Source organism: Mustela lutreola, chromosome 8, assembly GCF_030435805.1.
Source record: "Mustela lutreola isolate mMusLut2 chromosome 8, mMusLut2.pri, whole genome shotgun sequence".
Taxonomy (NCBI): Eukaryota; Metazoa; Chordata; class Mammalia; order Carnivora; family Mustelidae; genus Mustela; species Mustela lutreola.
Genome location: NC_081297.1, coordinates 8,555,893 through 8,569,477, shown reverse-complemented (window position 1 = coordinate 8,569,477; position 13,585 = coordinate 8,555,893).

The window sequence follows — 13,585 nt, the reverse complement described above, 5'->3', positions numbered from 1 at the left end:
TCGCTGTGTGTGGTTAAGTTATGTGGAATCAGTTTGATTCTTTCCAAGATCACCTTTAAACTGTGCTAAGGCTTGTCCAGTACAACCTTTAGTCTGGGGCTCATGTGGCACCTCTCCTAAGGCAGGACTTTTCTGAGGACACTGGACAATCTTCTCATCCCATCTGGCAGGAATAGAAAATATTACCAGCTCTGTCTCACGTGATTGTCTCAATGATTTCTTGCCAGCGATTGTTTCCCTCACATGTGTGGAGATGAACCCAGAGCCAAAGACTCAAGAGACACTCTCTGCAGATTTCTAAAGCTTACTCTCCTTTTTCAAGCATCTGCCTTCTCTCTGGTACTATGTCCTCCAAATTCTCCCCACAATTCTGAACTTGATCTCCTCAACTCACTGCGATTACTAGATGCTCTTTGGGTTTCCCCTCTCTGAAACTCTCACCCTGTTGTGAGTTGAAGCCCTTGTAGGACTCATCTTGTTCATTTTTTCCTTCTTCGGGGAATCAGTGTTCTGTGCTGCTTGTTTTCCAATAAATGAAACTCACTGTTCACATATTCTGCCTGGTTTTCTGCTTATGTAATGCATGAGGGTAAATTCAAGTCCCGTGATCTGATTATAGAACCAAGTGCTCATTGTACGCACCAGTGTTCATAAATTCAAGGCACATACTAAAAAACCTACAGAGGCCAGGCAAGTAACCCAAATGACTTAAGGGGTGTCAGCAGAAAAGAGCAGGGCTTTGGCCAATAATTTGTACTCCAGATACAAAGTATGGGGCAAAAATTATGTCTTGCGAGGGAGTGGGTCACCATATTGTGCACCTTCAGTTCTGTGCACCTTCTTTCCATTTCTCCTTTGAGTGCAAATCAAAGCTATTAGAAACTCCTCTCTGCAAACCACTCATAGGATATGCATGTTTATAGTGTGCCTTTAATTCAGCACATTAACTTTTAAGGATGTTTGCATTTTCTACCTCAACTATAATTATGTAGTCTTTCTTTCCAGAAAAATTGAGAATTTCAGCCAAAATTCGAAAGAGGTCTTTATGGGAAATGGCTTATGAGAATGGAATGGGGCATGAGAAGAAAGCCGAGTTGAAAAATGGACAAAACCCCAGTACAAACTCTGAAACATCACTCTTATTTTATCCTGAACAGTAGAATCAAGAGTACAATGGCTCAGGGCTAAACATCATAACCTGAGCAGTGATCGTTGTAATTATTTTTCAGAAGATCACTGCAGTCTTCCAGCTAAATGGCACATCTAATCAAGTTTCAAGAACTAAAATATAAATGTGCATTCACGGGTTCTAAATACATGTTTATAGTTATTCATACGTTTGTTTAAAATCCACTGCATACAAGATACTTTCTGTAACTTGTCAAATGGTGATATAAAAATCCTGTATCTTGAAAAAAGTAGCAATTAAAAAAGAAAAAACACACACACATGCACACAAGGAAGTGGGTAGCTGTTGTTCACATAAGCATCCTTAAAATTTGGTCTAATATTTTTATCTCTACTTAACACGCATATAGTAGCGAAACCACAGAGTGATGATCTGAGTACATATTATCTAGCCGCCTATTCCTGCCTCAAAATACAACCAGAGCAACAATAAAGCCAGGACCGAATGTAGGAACTCATGCTTCATGGAGTGACCAACTTCTGAAGGAAGAAAAAGACACGCAGTAAAATCGTCTGAGGAACATACCCAGAACGATAGATTTCATCAATCAAATTCTGTGAACTGGAAAGGTATTTTTTACATCTCAGGAACTTTGTGGGGGATTTTGAGGAAACAGTACTGTCCAGTTTCCCCACCACCACCCTGGAAAATGAAAAACTCGATGTTTGCATACTTCAACCTAAAAGAATAAATTGGTGAGAGAAATGCAGTTCTCAAATAAGAACACCTGGGGGAACATGTAATCCAACAGATAAATGATCAGTAACCACTGAACTCTCACTATGAGAACCTATTTGTCTAATAAGTGCTATATGTCCCATTGTTCCCACATAAAGGTTGCTAGATGCAAATGCAAAAAAAAAAAAATCATTCATTTCAATAGCTCTATGCAAATAATTTTTTAAAACCACCAAGTGAAAATGAAGCCTAAGCCTTCTCAGACATAAAACAAATTTAATTGTAGACCAATAGTCATTATTTTAATCCAGTCAAGACCTTCCCCAGGGCTAATCTTAGGAGAAGCTGAGAGTACTTAGTGTGATTTAAGAGCAACCAAATACCACCAACCATTCTGACAAATTCTTAACAAGTCCGTCATATAATTTCCTACAATCCACCAATTGGAAAATCATGTTAATTAGCTAGTGTGATGTGTATTTTAAAGATGAGGTCTTTATTGAAAGTGTTAAAGGCTGGAGAATGAAGCAGGGCTTACGATGAATTATTTTAATTAGATTTTAGAGATATCCCCCTTTCTCTCTCATTTATTCCGTAATGAAGCCCTGTTGGTCACTTTGTGAATTCTTTCTTTCTTTTTTCTTTTTCTTTTTTGGCTCCATTCCCATCCCAAACACTCTCGTGTAGACTTTCATCATTTCTCATCTAGATTACTACAACAATTTGCTAAAGCCGTACTGCACCCCATCCTGCTTTGTCCTAGCACTGTAGTATAATATGATGTTTCCTCACTTAAAATCTTTTAATGACTGCCTAATACAAATGGATAAAGGGCAGATGTTTAATGAAGATTCTAAGACCCTTAATATCAGGTGTCTGACTACATTTCTCAACTCATCTCTCACCACTAGCCAAATGCTCCAGCCAAAACCCAGCGAACTAGAATCCCAGGAAGAGCTCCTGTCAGCAGATCTCCCTCGCTACATATGTGCCATTTCCTTACGAAAAACTCTCCGTCCGTCTAGCTCCCTGCATACCACACTTGACCTCTGGCCATCAAGTCCATTGACGGAGTAGTTAACTCCTACTTACCTTTCAGGACCCATCCTGGATCTAACCTCTCTGGATCCTCCCTGGTAATGTCCCAGGGCACCCCAATGCTGTGGAAAACTGTCTTCCTACACCCATAGCCTTTGGCACATAATCCCATAATAGTAAACATAATAATTGTGTCTCACAGTAGAACCCTAGCGTTGTATATGCTTTTTGAGGGGTAGGATTGCGTATTTATCTTTATCTTTCCTAAGGACTCACATTGTGCCTTTTGCTTGATAAATTTCTTGACTGGATGAATGCAATGTCGGGGGTAGTAATTCCGACAATTAGAAAATGCAACACTTTTAGAGACTACTGTGTGCCAAGTACTTTGGTAAATTATATTAGTTTTATCTTACCACAAGCTTTTCTATAGATTCACTCATTCATTCATTCATTCATTCTTCAAATAGCTCCTGAGAACTTATTGTGCATCAGGCAAAAGCTGGGGGTTCAGTAATGTATCCAAGAGGGTCTGGCGGGAAATTGAATGTAAATTCAAATGAGGTTATCTGGAGAGAATTTAATATACATAGTAATCTACCAAAGTGTGAGCAATGTGGAGGTGCAAATAGTAGAGCCTTCCTATCCCTCCACCTCTGTAAAGGATCCTCTTGTTGATAGATTCCACGTGAATTGCCCAGATTTGGGTGTGCCATCTGTTTCTTACTGAGACTAACTGATGCAAGCCTAGATCCAGAATTCGATCACTTCCTCCCTTCTCCGAGACCAGCTCCCTCATCCTGACCATGGGCATCCTTCACTTCAGCTATGGCTACTCTCCCCTCTCCCTGCTTCTGTTTTTAAAGATTTATTTATTTGTGGCAGGGGACAGGGGCAACGGAAGAGAAGCCCAAGCAGACTCCATGCTGAGGGAGAAGCCCGTGGTGCGAGTGGATCTCATGACCCTGAGATGGTGATCTGAACAGAAACCTAGAGTCTGACACTTAACCGACTGAGCTACCCAGGTGCCCCATCGTCTCCCTGTTCCCTTCCTTCTCCACTCAGTTACCCACAGAGTCCCAGGGAGGCGTGTTTCAAACGCTGATCAGATCATGCCACTTTTTCTGATTAAAAGTCCTTAGGCCGTCACCATCCCATTCAGAGCACATTTCAAATGACTCCAGTGACCTGACAAGGCTGGGCCCGCGTCTTTCTCTCTCCCTTTGTCTCTGTCCCTCTCTATCCTTGTCTTCCTGGTGTTGGTGTGAAAATGCTCAGGCCTCTGCCGCTCCCAGGCTTTTCATGGGAGGACTCCCCCACAGATTGTCATACAATTTGTTACCTCCATCCCTTGGGGTCTCTGCTCTGGTGTCACCTCTTCAGTCAGACCTTCTCCCACCACGCCCCAGAGTACCTGCTCTGTTCACCCTTTTCTTTTTCCTTCACTTGTTGAGCTACTTATTTCACTCTATTATTTATTATCATTTGTGGTACTTAACTGCTGTCTTTATAATGTATTTTTTCCTTTGTTTGCATTGATTTCTAGTCTCTCTGATCGGAACACCATCTCCCAGGAGAGTAGGGTCTATATCAGAACTATTCACAGCTGTCACCAAAGTAACAAAGCTCTTGGCACATAGTAGGCATCCTGTTTGAAATACTGTTACAGAAGAGCATTTATGAATATCATTACTAAGGTAATACAGGATGCCAAGTATGAGACTTAACATAATAGATATTCAATAAAATGATAACTTTTATTTTTATTATCATTACTATTATGTACAAAACTAAGATAAAAGCAAAATAATGTCCCAGAACATACTCTTCTTTGGTTCATATATATATATATATATATATATATATATATATATGAATAAGATTTAATATAAATCCCAAATTCTTATTTTGAAACCATACCTAAGATTTAAAATAAATTCTACCAATTATAACTGAAAATCAACAGTATTTCAGTATTTTTATTGATATATCTGTGTACATATGCACATACATATATTCTCACAACATCTGAAATTTAGTAGATGCTCAATAAATTGCAGTCATTTCTTCAGATGAATTTAGGTAATATTAGCATTATGACAGTAAATATAAATATTACCAGTGCAAATTTTATGAGTTAATGAAAAAGCTAAGTGCTACCATTAACTGAATATTTACCACATTTTTATTCCTAGGAATAATGAAATGTTAACCATTTTAAAATGCTAATAATAATAGTTTCACTTTTATTTATTTATTAACCTTTTGGGTAAAGCACAAAGAATAGTGGCATGGCATTCCTATTTAATTCTTATGGACTCAATAAAGTTTAAGGTTAAAACAACATATCTGAATTTTTTAACAGGTTCCATTTGCGAGGTTTGGGATGATTTGACCTGCTTATAATAGATATGGAATCTTATTTACTGAAACAAAACATATGTGTTGTGTTTGAAGACTGTAGTTGGGCTTATACCTGCTAACAATTAACAGTAAATAATAAAATACTTAATCAGGGGTCCCTGGGTGGCTCAGTCGGTTGAGTATCTGCCTACAGCTCAGGTCATGGTCCTGGGGTCCTGGACCGAGCCCCAAGTTGGGCTCCCTGCTCAGAGGGTATCTGCTTCTCCCTCTCCCTTTGTCCCTCCTCACCCACTTGTGCTCCCTCTCTCAATAAATAAAATCTTTTAAAAATTAAAAAAAAACTAACCATAAATTAAATGGGTTCATAATTTCAAGTCTTTGTACAACTTATATAAGAACTATTTTCTCTCATGTGTTCCAGTTAAATATGATCATTCACTCATTCATAACCATAAGCACATCAAGTGATAAATCTACCCCTCTTAAAACAACATTTTCTTCTCAAAAAATTTGAAATGTAAAAAATGATCTTTTCTTTTTTCCAGACAATTTAAACAAGGCAATACATTAAAAAATCAATCTCAGTCAATTTGCAGCATATGTCCTAGGAAGAGTTAGGTAGGAATATAAATCAAATAAATATAAGTCAATTAAATTCAATATTATTAAAAGGGGACTACAAATAGAACTGCTATACTCAGCTGCTAAGGAAATCTCTCTAAATGCAATGGATATTTTTATAGCCAAAAAAGATCCATTTTCCCTAATAGAGAAGGGAATCCTTCTATCTCAGTGTACACTTTCACCATCCCATGCCTGTATTTTTGTCAATGGTCATTTAATTTTATACTACTATTGTTGAAAAATTGTTGGTAGTACACTGCAGATTTTCCCATCTGCCTTTAGAAATGCTCCAGAATATCTTTCAAAGATTGATAAATTATTCATTTCCTGAAGTTGTGCATCAGAGCTTTGTGGTCCGTAAATCGTCTGTAATAAATTATGCAAGGTGCACCTTACAGACACAGGGTCTGAAAGAGACCCCGCGTGTGCTACATTCCTCCCTCAGAAGAGGTGGTTTCATTCACTGGCATGTTTCAACATCCTTCCAGGTGATTGCAGAACTTTACACAATCTAGAAATTTACTTTGCATCCAAATCGATGCAATTTCATTGCGCCAAAAAAATTGTCTCCCAGTTTCTCTTTGGAAAAAGCCGGTGTATAGAAGGCATTTGGCTTTGTATGATTTTCTGACCAGGTCCCAGGTCTACCACTTATTTACCCATTTGATGGCAGAGTTTTACCCTTAGTTGGTCATTGTTTTCATGTAAATTGAAAAATTCTTTTTCTGATATGACATTACAGGTTATCTTTAGATTTCATTTGACTGTAACTATACCATGATCTTCAGGAGCATTTCAACAGAATTCAGTATTCTTCTGGAATACTCCATCTGAGCGCCAGCCCCACCTCCTTTCCTGTCCCCAAAGCTGGAAAGGTTTTCCAGCTGGAGACTCCTTGACATCTGTCTGGGCTAACTTTCAACAGTGGAAATATATACGTAATAGCAATGAAACTTCAACTGTCAACCACCAAATTTAAGTATATTAAAAGCTGTCTTCTGGCTACATTTCATTGCACTATAGATACCCAATGATTTCAGGAAAACAACCAGTTTCTCGAATAGTGTAAGAAACACTAGGGTATGGTGGTGGGAACAACTGGGCTCCTCATTTTGGCACCGAATAAAACATAAACTCACAAACCTGCTGTAAAGCAAAACCTGACCTTCACTTTACATCCGTGCTTAATTCCTGCATTTGAGTCAACGTGAGCTGTACCCTTCATTCCTCTGGATTGCAAGAAGGAAAATCAGCCTGGCTGTGTTCAAATTTCCTACAGCACATCATTCATTTAACCTATGTCCCAGAAATTCTGATCTTCAGTATGTGCCCAAACAAGAAGAGTATTTGCAAGGATACTCTGAGTAACAGCCCAAAATAAGGGGAAAAAAAAAAAAAGTCGAATGTCTTTCACTAGTAAAATGAATAAATAAGCTGTGGTATGTTCATACATGGAATATTATCTAGCAGTGAGAATTAACATGATCATATGGGTTAATTGCAATATTAAGCAAAAGAAACCAGACACAAGATTTACATACTATGTAACTCATTTATATCTGAAGTTCAGACACAAATATACAGTATTAAAAATCAGATCATGACTATCCTGTGAAGGGAACAGTGACTGGGAAGGAGAAGGAGTCTTCTGGAATTGAGTAAATTCTATATCTTCATCTGGGCGCACATCACACAATTTGGTCACATTATGAAAATTCACAGCACTGTGCCCTGATGATTTGTCTCCTTTTCTGAATGTATGTCCCACTTCAATAACAGGTAGTAAAAACAAAACCTCAGAAAAGATCCAAATGCAAGCAAAATATACCAGCCAGAAGAATAAAGGTTTCGCCAAGTTCTCAGCTCACTGGCCATGCAGAAAATAAAACTCCATGAATTCTCAGAAAAATACCATGTCTACCCTTTATGTCACCAGTTTAAAACTGCCCAAAGAGATTGATCTCATCTGAGGTTCCACACATTTTATTCAAAACAGATTTGAGTTCTGATTTAGTTCTGTCTGTTCCCATGGTGCTTGGTGAGTGGGCTTCAGAATTTGAGTATTGTGCAGACTGTCATCTCCAGATGGACCAAGGTTGCTCTGAGGAAGCATCACCAACCCAGCTTCTACATGCTGTGATTGGCTGTTGTACCCTCATAACTCAAACCAGGGGAAAAAAAAAGAAAAGAAAGGAACCAAAAAGTCTAGACTTCTACCCAACGCTTCCTTCACTAAAGGTCACTTTGCGCTGTTGATGAGATCTGTACCATGATGGAGATGCCCCATCACGGAGGGATTTCCCACTCCTGTGATCTTTGCAGACCTCATCATTCGTTGTCAGTGGTGTTATCATCCTACACCTCGTCAGACTTATTCACACCAATCAGTAACTGTGAAAATTACGTGGCCACCAAAATGCGGAGTCATTGTTCCGATGGGTCTGCTGCATGGGGTTTTGATCGCCGCCCCCCCCAACAGTTCTGAAGCAGCAGACCCGGTGATGGTCTCCTTCTGATTGAATTAGTGCCCCACAGAAGTCTGATCCTTTCATCTTCCATCCACTGTCTACCCTCCACTCGCAGGAGGATTTCAATTTAGAAGTGATCAAGAAAGCAACATCTAGTTTCAGGGAATAATTGTCTCTTTTGATGTGATCTGCTTTACATAAAAATGAATAAAGATGCACATTTATGGAGAAGCACTTGCCGTTTGAAAGTGTTTTACAATCAGCAAGCCATTTTTCTCTGAGCTTCTACGGAAGGAAAATCAATCTTCCTCCAACACCACCCCCCCTTCCCCTACCCCCAAATTTTTTGGGTGTAAAAGACTAAATCCAAATGACCCAGACAAAACTTGAATAGCAAGTCACTGACAGGGCTGCCTAGAACCAGGGGCCAGTTTTATCGAGGTCTTTGAGTTGAGGGGGTTTTTGTCTTATGATCTAACTTAGAAAGACGGTATAATACAGCACAGTGTGGTAAAATATGTCCCCCTCTCCTTATGATTTCTTTGGCATACTAAGTCTATTTGCATCAACCCATAAACACTTTCTCTCTAGTCATTGTGGGGGCAGACACCAGACTTCTTCCAAAATTTAGTACATCTTGCTTCATCAGGCTGTACGTGCTGAAAGATACTAAAAGACATATATTCATCTTTTCAACTTCTTTGCCATTTCCCCATACCAAGGAGATCGGGAGCAGGAAAAAGCTTGATGTATCAAATAGAGAAATGCTTTGCACACTGAAAGGGCTCCACTCTACATATCATTCTTTATCAAATGGAAAATCTACACAGTCAAATAGAGGAAGATACGTTTTGGAAAGTTTATTAAATAGAACAAGGGGTGCCTGGGTGGTTCAGTTGGTTAAAGGTTAAGCATATGACTCTTGATGTCAGCACAGGTCATGATCTCAGGGTTCTGAGATCCAGCCCTGCCTCACCTCTGTGCTCAGCGGGGTGTCTGCTTCTCTCCCTGTCCCTTGACCCCATCCTCCTATCTCTCTCAAATAAATAGATAAATAAGCCCTAAAAAAAAAAAAAAAAAAAGCCAACAAAAAAGAGCAAGCACCCAGATCTTCTAATGCTGGTGTTTCTGCTCAATGCACTCACCTTCTTCAACTTTTTTATGTGATGTTGGAGTTGAGATCAATATGCAATGAATTTTTATTATTTTGAAAAATAGAAAACAATGGTAGTCATTCCTGGTTAAGCCCAGAACTGAAAATAGATACATAGCATTGAAGACAAAAGCAACAACAACAACAACAACAAACTCTTCTAACTTTCATTGGCACCTTTTCTACTAGGGTTCCAGCTGATGTTGAAAATGACATAAGAGGTCAAAGCCCTCCAACATCTTCCCTGTCTCTGCAGGCAGCTCTGCCTTCTGTTTCAGGTCTGTCTTTCAGCCCTTGAAGGTCACAGCATAATGTCTTGAAAACTAAAACTGAAAAAAAAATCCAGATGTGTGGAAATAAAAATGAATGACTCTTAGGCCCCATAAACAGAAAATCTTGGCATCCTTTCAATATTGGGGGTTGACTACTAATTTCTATCATCTTTTAATTGGATATTTCTTTTCTTAATTTGGGAAAGATACCTGCCACATATTAGAATTATGTTCCTCAGAACACTTGGTCAATGGTTTCTGTGTTCAAAATAGTTTGGGAGACGCTGAAGTGTATGTAGTTATCTCGGGTGTTATGGGTACAACTGCAATAAAGACCAAGACATCATGCTCGAAAGGTGCCTCTTTAACTTTCTTTTAACCCGGCCTCTTTCCAATATGTCCAATTACAAAACCTATTTCTTAAGAAACCTAAATAAGAAGTGATGTTCTTCAGAATACTCTTTGGGTCCTTGGGCTTGGGCCTTAGCCCATGGGAAAACAAACAGGAAGTAAGAGAATGAGGGGAACCTGTGGCCAGTGTAGTTTTGCTCTGTTGTAACTGTAATTTGGGCCTTGGTTCTGGTAACTACAGTTCCTGCAGGGCAGTCCATTCTCCACAGAGCTATTTTCAAGGAGCTCTGGTAACTGTTTCCTCCCGTTGCTCCTCTAAGCCTTGGGTGGTAATACTTTTCCTTGTTACCAGTCACAGGGAGCTCAACATCTTTTCTTTTTTAATTTTTAATTTTTTTTCAGTGTTTCAAGATTCATTGTTTATGCACCACACCCAGTACCCCATGCAATACGGGCCCACCTTAGTACCCACCACCAGACTCTCCCAACCCCCCACCTTCTCCCCTCCAAAACCTTCAGTTTGTTTGTCAGAGTCCAGAGTCTCTCATGGTTTGTCTCCCCCTCCGATTTCCCCTATTTCACTTCTCCTCTCCTTCTCCCAGTGTCCTCTGTGTTATTCCTTATGTTCCACAAGTAAGTGAAACCATATGATAATTGACTCTCTCTGCTTGACTGATTTCATTCAGCATAATCTCTTCCAGTCCCGTCCATGTTGATACAAAAGTTGGGTATTCGTCATTTCTGATGGAGGCATAATACTCCATAGTGTATATGGACCATATCTTCTTTATCCATTCGTCTGTTGAAGGACATCTTGGCTCTTTCCACAGTTTGGTGACTGTGGCCATTGCTGCTATGAACATTGGGGTACAGATGGCCCTTCTTTTCACTGCATCTGTATCTTCGGGCAGTTGCGGGGCCATGGGGAAGCTCTATTCTCTTAAACCTGCTGCTCATCAATATAAATAGTCCTTCAGGTCTCTGTGGTGGAACGACCCAAGTGGGCTTCTATTTATTGACACAGACTGGTATCATACACATGTCTTATTCATTGGAACCCTGTTTCTAGAGCAGTACTTAGCATATAATACATATGCTTCCAAACAACAGAAAAAAATGCTGAATTAAATAAGAATGATTTCTTTTACTGTTGTTACTAAATAAATTAAACGAAATAACAAAAATTAAGGAGCCAAATAACAAAGCTCAAAACTTTGGGAGCATTTGCAACACACACACGCGTGCACACACACACACACATGTATACATTCTTCATGATTCTTTGTGTTTAGACATGAGAAGTTTTATAAAGAAGAGTTTCATTAAGCCTGTGAAGATGGTTAAAAAATTACTGGGACGCCTGGGTGGCTCAGTTGGTTAAGCAGCTGCCTTCGGCTCAGGTCATGATCCCAGCGTCCTGGGATCGAGTCCCACATCGGGCTCCTTGCTTGGCAGGGAGCCTGCTTCTCTCTCTGCCTCTGCCTGCCATTCTGTCTGCCTGTGCTCGCTCTCTCCCCCCCCTCTCTGATAAATAAATAAAATCTTTAAAAAAATTACTATCACTGTTTTTATCTCTAAATCGTGCCATGCATCAACATGTAAACTAATCAATACTTAAAATAGGAAAGATATTATAGTCACAAGCCAGAACCTAAAACAAGTTCCTTGAAGTTTCCTATTCATCAAGCATCTAAGAGAAATTAGTTTAGCAGAATTTAGCACATTTATTGTTGTCTTAACTTAGAGACTGTTTACTCTTGTGATTCTCAACACCATAACTTCAGTACCCTTTTTATAATAGATGCCTTACCATTTTTCTTTACTAAATGTAATTTATATATAATATACTCACATACCAATTTCAAAAATCTATATAATAAGCTGACTATAACATTAAAGTTACGTAAAGAAAAATAATGTTTAATAAAATGTGTTTCAACATATAAATGCTAGAACATGACTCCGCCATAGAGGACATACAAAGTTCTTGGATCTTTATGTAGAATCCTATGCAAAACTCATGCAGGTGTGCTATAATAGAACTCAAATGCAGAAGTGTCATTGCTTTTAGTAATATGATTTTCTTATCTGGGAAACAGGTCATCTTGTTAATAGCATTAGCCTTATTACTTTGCCTTTGTGTGCTTTGTCCTTCAAAGTGGGAATTTGAAATGTTCACCTTAGAAGACATAGTACTTGTTAAGGATCCACTGTTTTATATCTATTGCTGTGTAACAAGTTACCCCAGTGGGAGAAGGAGAGTGGAAGATACAGGCTTTCAGTTATGGAATGAGTAAGTCATGGGAATAAAAGGCACAGCATAAGAAACAAATGCGATGATATTGTCCTAGTGATATATGGGGATACATGGTAACTACCCTTATACTGAGCACAGCATAGTGTATAAACTTGTCAAATCACTATGCTGTATACCTGAAATTAATGTAGCGTGTGTGTCAACTATACTCAAAGTTAAAATAATAGCCAAAAGTTAGTAAAAATGAAAATGAAAAACAATGACTCTCAAACCTAGTGGCTTAAAACAACAATCTTGATTTTCAGAATGAGAGCTCATACAATCCTCTCCACAGAAAGCAATGCTAAATTGGACAAAATGATCAAAAACCACTCTACCAGTCCTTAGGAAAGTAACCAAAGATACACAACAAACTGAGAAGTATTTGTTCAAGAAAAACTACTAAATTTCAAGTAAAACTAGTGAGTATCTTTAAGGCCAATTTAGTCCTTTCCCTCAGTTGGGTCAACATGTTAGATCTCCTGGGGTGAGACAAGTCCTGGGAACCATGAGCTTTGCTGCTGAAGGAGGCCAACTGGATTCGGAGCAGATCCAGTGCCCCCGGGCATTGTCAGAGAGAGTAATGATCTTGGTAGCAGATGAGTGAGGAATGTTAGAGTCTCAGCAAGTGTGAGGTTGAGACCTGGTTGGGGAAACTGTCAGACTGACAGGAGACCTAGGAATTTAACAGTGAAAGCTGGATAATAAAACAACAACAAAGGGCCTCGATAAACTCCCACATATTCCTGGTGGTCTGGAAGCCTGCACACATGCATCAGTACGTGTGCACACTAAGGAGAGACTGGAGAGGCTCCTAGACATCCCCATGAATCAAGCAGAGAGAAGGAAATAATGAAGACTAAAGTAAAAAGAAATAAGTTGAAAGAAGAACAATGGAGATAATCAAAGAAACCAGAAGTTAATATTTTTTAAAGATGAGCCAAATTGACAAAGGTTCAGCTTGACAAACCAGGCACAAAGGAAGAAGACTCAAAGAAACAAAATCAGGAATGAAAGAGAAGAAACCTGGACGAACACTACAGAAATTAAAAGGTTTATAATATAACACTATGAACAACTGTGTATCAACAAATGTATTGATTAAGGTGAAATGAGTAAATTCCTAGAAAAATAAAAATTAATAAAAGTGAC